This window comes from Cherax quadricarinatus, chromosome 23 (assembly GCF_038502225.1).
Source record: "Cherax quadricarinatus isolate ZL_2023a chromosome 23, ASM3850222v1, whole genome shotgun sequence".
NCBI lineage: Eukaryota > Metazoa > Arthropoda > Malacostraca > Decapoda > Parastacidae > Cherax > Cherax quadricarinatus.
In genome coordinates, this window is record NC_091314.1 from 22095379 (window position 1) to 22102156 (window position 6778).

Consider the following 6778-nt stretch of genomic DNA (forward strand, 5'->3'; position numbering starts at 1 on the left):
GGACACTTAACAGTCAGTGTAGCAGTGGTGTGACTCACCATCATACTCGTACTACTGCTTCTACATCTTTATACAATAATCCTAGACATGATCTAGAAACTTAAGGAATATCTGGATTAGGCGCCCGACCTATAGAACGTTAAGAAAAATACGTTCATTTCCTTGTAGGAAATGAACGATCTATGATCATCAGTTTCAAAGTATGGAACGCCTGATACACTTGCGAATTGCACAGAGGCTTAGAGGAAATTAAATGAGGAAGAATTCCAATGAAAAACTGCTCCCTTTGAGAGACAACAGTCGACTAGATCAGAGCAAACTTGTGACACAGTACAGGACGCATTTAACATACAAAAGCAGCCTCCAGGGTTCCAAAGTTTTTTGAAAGCGGCTTAAATACATATTTTGATATGTTTGAGAATCGGGCACATGCAATGAATTACCACGCAAACAATGGGCAACATTACTGAGCACTGCTTTGACACGTAGAGCTCAAACTTGCTCTTTGACGAGTACATTAATATGATACTGTTAAAGAAACGGTACTAGAGGCTTACAACTTGTTACCTGTGAGTTATCAGCGTGCAGTACCTGGACATTGACCTGAAGGGCATTCTGGGGATGAACGTCCCAGCGGCCCGGTCCACGACCAGGCCTCCCTGTGGATCAGGGCCTGATCAACGAGGCTGTTACTGCTGGCCGCACGCAGTCCAACGTACGAACTACAGCCCGGCTGATCCGACACTGAATTTATGTATCTGTCCAGCTCCCTCTTGAAGACAACCAGGGGTCTATTGGTAATGCCCCTTATGGCTGGTGGAAGACTGTTGAACAGTCTTGGGCCCCGGGCACTTACTGAGTTTTCTTAGTGTACCAGTGGCGCCCCTTCTTTTCATTAGGGGTATGTTGCATCGCCTGCCAAGTCTTTTGCTTTCGTAGGGAGTGATTTTTGTGTGCAGATTAGGGACCAGGCCCTCCAGACTCTTCCAAGTGTAGATTATGATATCTCTCTCTCGCCTGCGCTCCAGTGAGTACAAGCCAATTGCTTCCAAACCCTTGATGACACTCTTCAGGTCGCTTGTTCTGTCTAGGCTGGAATATTGCTGCACATTAACAGCGCCTTTCAAGGCAGGTGATATTGCTGACCTAGAAAATGTACAGAGAACCCTCACGACACACATAAGTATGATAAAACACCAAAAATACTGGGAACGGTTGAAGTTCCTCGACCTGTACTCCCTGGAATGCAGGCGAGAGAGATACACGATTATATAGTTGGAAAATCCTAGAGAGATTAGTACCAAATCTGCACACGAAAATCACTCCCTATGAAAGCATAAGACTCGGCAGACGATGCAACATCCCCCCTAATGAAAAGCAGGGGCGCCACTAGCACGATAAGAGACAGCCGGGCTGTGGTTCGTACGTCGGTTTACGTGCGGCCAACAGTTACTCCCTGGTTGATCAGGCCCTGATCCACATGAGGCCTGGTCACAGACCGGGCTGCGGGGGCGTTGACCCTTAAAACCTTCTCCAGGTATACGGGAAAGAGATGTGAGAAATAATCGTGCGGCTGGCGCCCCCATAAATCATATGTTCACGTTCCATGCAACAAAGGCACGAAAGTCTTACCCGTGCGCCAGTTTCTGTTTTTGTTCAAGCAAATAAATGCATCTCAGTCTATTTGACTACGATCAAAAAAGATATCTGAGGATATAATTCGTTCTGCTATGATTCCTTACCTTGGTACAGGGAAGGTGAGACTGAACGAATCTTAACTAACTGTTGTAATTACCCTTATAGATATCTAGATATCAGCAGTTATCTCTCCTTGTTGAAAGATATGCTACCCATAAAAAATGACTTATACCAAAATTAGATGTCTTGTTAGAAGCCTTTGGTGGAGATGTAACAAAAAGTATCTCTTAATAAACTGTATATAAAGACAAACTATTACACTGGTTACATTTCAATGGGTATTTCTAGTGATTCGTTTCCACTCAATCAGCAGGTTTGATGATAGGGAATAATATTCTTCAAGCTAGTATATGTAAAGACCCACTTGTCATTGATAATGCCACTGATGAGAATTTTGCAGTTGAAACTTGTAGAGAATCCTACTTTATTTCGTCTCAGCGTTATTACTCGGGCTATGTCAAAAATTCAATAACCATCCTTCTCTCCAGCTGAATTAGCTGATGCTGATGATAAAATTCTGATTTTAAACCCCGAGGGTTTAGCGAGGCAATGGACTCACTAGTGAGCCTGGCCAGGACACCACTGATCTAAGATCAGTTTGTTGACCAGTCTCTTGAGACCGAAAGATATAGCGGTAACTGAGAGATAAGCAAAGGAATAAATGTTACTATTATAGCAATGATGTACTTATGAATAAAGTACTTGCAATTCTACAGCTGACAGTGTTTCCTCTACAACGAAGCATCGTGTACGTTTACGGAAACATTTCGTGAGCAAGCCATTGATTTCGCTCACAATGAAAAAGCACTTCACGTGGCCTAAAATGAATGAAACTGTCTCCGATCATGTGCAGCATTGCCAAGTCTATCAGTTAACAGCTAAGCCTGCCCACGTACCTCCACCTGCTCCTCTCATTCTTATCTCCCTATCTCACATTTCATAATACATTATATTGGTCCTCTACCTAGAACCAAGCTACGAAACTAATACTTGCTCACTAGTAAGGATGCAGCGACACGTTATTCCGAAGCTATTCCCATGAGAAAAATTAATGCCCGTACTATTGTCAGAGCACTAATGAGATATTTCTCATAAGTTGGATTGCTACGAGAGATTTAGTCGGACCAAGGATCCAACTTTACATCTAAAATCTTTTGTGGGGCATTATCCCACTTGGGAATTAGGTCTGTGTTTTCTACCAGTTATCACCAGGGTTTATTGTGAACATTTTTCTAGAGACGGAGGAAGAGATACTTTCTCTTCTGTTTGCTATGAGAGAAAGTGAACAATAAAGCCTCGGTTTTAGCCCTTTTGAATTAATATTCGGCCAGCAGGTGCGTGGTCCACTCACTGTATTAAAAAAACATGTGAACAGGAAAGTCAAATCCATCACTGAGGACGTCACCTTTATTAATGCAACACCATTTGAAAACTGCTAGAGAACTAGCAGCGAAAAACTTATTTGCTGCTCAAGCTAGAATGAAACAGCGATATGAAAAGTATGCAGGTGCTAAGATGATGGCTCTGAAATTAGTACCAGGTCATGGTCAATAAGCCAGGTGTGGAAAATTGCATTTATCTGAATGTAACTAATTATGTACATAACAGTAAATGATAGCAAAGATAATTACTATTTATCAATGTTGCATAGACAAGTAGGAATTTGGGACACCTAGGTCGCAAAATATGTCCCCCTTCGATACCTACCACTGTCATATCCACAAGTTGCTCTGGACCTATTAATTACCAATGAAATATGTATAACCAGGAATACTGGTAAATATATAAATTTTGTGGGCTGTATATTAAAATAATAAATGGTTATATATATACACAATTACATAACAGAAGGAAAATATATCTTAATATCACTCACCAATTTGACTGGAGATTAATGTGTATCATACTCAGAAAACCTCACTCTAACTAAATCTATAAAAATAATGCTGGCCAGAATTACACACAAATCTAGAGAGCTTATCTGAGGTTCCTGGAGCTGTCTTGTTCAGTCGTCTGATATCTCAAGTTATGCAGGAATGCACATCCACCAGTTTCGCCTCCTATTTGAGAGGTGTTAACACAATTTTAACCTCTAGAGCACGAAAAATTCTTCCCATTACACCAACGTTTGTACAAAATTCAAAACCAAGATGGCGAGTCTCCTGTCTGCCCAGACGCAGGCTTTCCGTTTTCTATGACATAAATATTATTAAATACAGTATGGCCATCTATGTACATATAAATACTGAATTTCTGGAAAGTATATACAGTATTTTCCACACCAGGTATGCTGGCTCCCCCTGGAAGTAGTCAAAAAACTTAGCAGCGTAAATTATTTAGTATGCACGTCTGGGAAAAAAAAAATCTGATCATATGTACCACATTAATAAACTCAAGGTTTACTACTGAAGTCGGAGTAACTACTATACTTCCTAGGACAGATCGTGTCAGTCTGTCTGACGTCTCTAGAAGTATAGAGGTACGTTTCAAAATTCCGTTATAATACAGTCACTTGATAATTTTCTTAGTAACCTTGATGCAGATGAAGCGAGTGACATTAAACACATGATACTTGAATACCCTTGTTTGTCCAGTGATGTTCCTAAACGCTGTACTCTTGATGTACATGATGATGTACAGGGCGCATTCCTTATTAAACAATCTCCTTATAGGATGAGTCCTCCGAAGCACAAAACACCGAGGAAAGTAGACTTTCTGTCATCACATGGATTGATAGAACGAAGTATAAGCCCTTGGGCTTCGCATTTCATTTTAGTATTCAAAACTGACGGGAGTTTTAGATGTGTACTAATTATCATAAGGTGAATGCCAGATGGATACCCCCTCCCATGCATTGATGGCCATATTGATCGTGTGTCGGGAGCTTTGTATGTTAGCCGTTTAGATCTCCTTCATAGGATATTATCAAGTTTCTGTCTTCACTGTTCATGATGGGCTGTTCAACTATTTCATCACGCCCTTCGATTTATGCAACACAGCCTCGTCAATAAAAATGGTTATAGGTCTGGTAGCTGTGAATACTCTCGGGAGGCGGCGTCTCTGCTGTATTGGGTTCTTGATACAGGCAGTGTGTCTAGGCTTGCTCTGGGGGCAAGACCCCCAAGTCTAGCGAGGAAAAGTGAGGAGGCATTTGTTGCTGTCAGCTGTCTGTTAGGGTAGTGAAAGCAACGCAGGGTATTGTGGGGTGATCTGAAGGTAAGCCTATGGCCACAAGGCGGGAGCACAGGTCTATGGGCACAGCTCTCCTATCGGTAGTAATGTAGTAATAGGAAACAGGTATGGGGTAGGCATACCCAGCTACACCAGTGTCTGATGCACTAGCTGACCTACAACTTAGATGGAGCTGAAGTAAACCTGAAGGGCTTAGTGGTTTATAGTGAGGACTGAGAACATCACCTGACATACCTCAACATTGTTTGAGAGATTGGCACACTACAACTTCACCGTGAACTTAGCTAAGTGTAGTTTTGGGCAAGCCAGCATGACCTACCTCGGTTTTCGCTTAAGTCCAGGGTGAGGGTACTCCCGTTGATGCAAGGTTCGTGCTATTTCAACCTATCCAGTACCACAAACTAGGGAGTCAAGGGATTTCTTGGTATGACTGGTTATTACCGCAGGTCCTGCCCTAACTTCTCTCAGATCGCTGCTCCTCTTACTGAGCTCCCTAACACCAATGTTAGATTTCGTTGGACTCATGATTTCGAATTGGCGTTGGTACAGTTGAAGTGCTTGGTTTCCTCTGCTCTTATTCTTCGGATCCCTAACTTCAGCAAACTTTTCTTACATATAGATGCGAGAGATTATGAAGTGGGTACTGTGCTTCTGCAGAAGTCGGCAGCCACTGACACACTCCATCCTATTTTGCTTTTCCTCCAAACTATACTTGGGCACATCTCCATTCAAAAATACAGTATTTTCCTACCACAACGTTATCACCTTTATCAACACTATGAAATAAAAAAAATGGCAGGATAACGAGATGGACTTTCCGTATCTAGCCTTTTGCTATTAGTATTAGTCACATCAGTGGTCGTTGTAATGTTATACCTGATTCTCATGTCCTCGACTTGTAATTGAAATTAAAATTGACGTAATTTTGTGTCCAGATACTTTTTTGCTTATTACGTTACTTTGTTACTATTGTTAAATTCAGTAGAGTAACTTATGTAGACTAGGTTAATGTATATAAACCATTATTAACGTATAATTCGATAACAATGACGGAAAAAACAAGCAGCTTAAGTTTGTCATTGAGGATCATACTGCGTTATGTCGAGCGTTTGTTGTCTGTTGACAAGATGGAGGATGAGTTGCAGTGACTATTGACTGACCATCTGTGTTTCGCTGTAAACAGTGTTATTGCTTTGATCATAGGGAAACGCTAAACCCGTAGGATTCTTACAGAATCCGGAGAATGGCAGGTACCAATCAAGTTTAATCTAAGAAAAGTAAGGGCAGCTTAAATTCATCGAATCAAAAAAATTTCACCAGCGTCAATGTATCCATCTTGAATGGATTTCAGTTAGTATTACGGGGGGATTCCTCATAGGCATAAAAATGTATTTCGTTTTTCTTTAAATCATATTAATATCATTTGCATAGAAAAAGCTTAATTTTGGTAGCAGGTGTCCTCCTGAGCTGACCCCTGGTCTATTATGGCTAAAATCTCAGAGATTATCAGAGGTTTTTCAAGCTGTAGCAAGATTAACCACCAAACTCCAAGATAAATGCTTGATTTCACTTGGGTTCCCTGATACGTCAGATTAACCCAAGATTTCACACGTCTATTTTGCTGCTCAGGTAAGGTATGATTTGTCAGGAAATAGGACAAGTGTTTCCTGATGAGGATCTTAGTCATATGATGACTCGCCGCTAGAGCTTTTGGTCATCTGACTGAAGCCTTCATCTAGCTTGCCGATCCACCCCTTTAAAAATTAGGGTTATATTTGATGCTCCTTGCACCCGCCCATGGCCCATGAGAGCAGTGAGTCCAGCACAGGTAAGTTAGTGTTCCCTGCTGCCGTGGTTCAGTACTGGGCGCTCTGCTCTCCCTACCTTA

General features: G+C 41.5%; 1 protein-coding gene across 1 annotated transcript in view; it reads right to left on the reverse strand.

Moving 5' to 3' along the window:
* Nucleotides 1-1772, reverse strand: part of LOC128685834 (aquaporin-11) — a 110551-nt gene extending 108779 nt beyond the window's left edge. The window contains exon 1 of the mRNA XM_070088017.1: nt 1743-1772. The gene's annotated coding sequence lies outside the window, so the exon portion shown is untranslated. The remainder of the gene's footprint in view (nt 1-1742) is intronic.
* Nucleotides 1773-6778: the final 5006 nt, after the last annotated feature.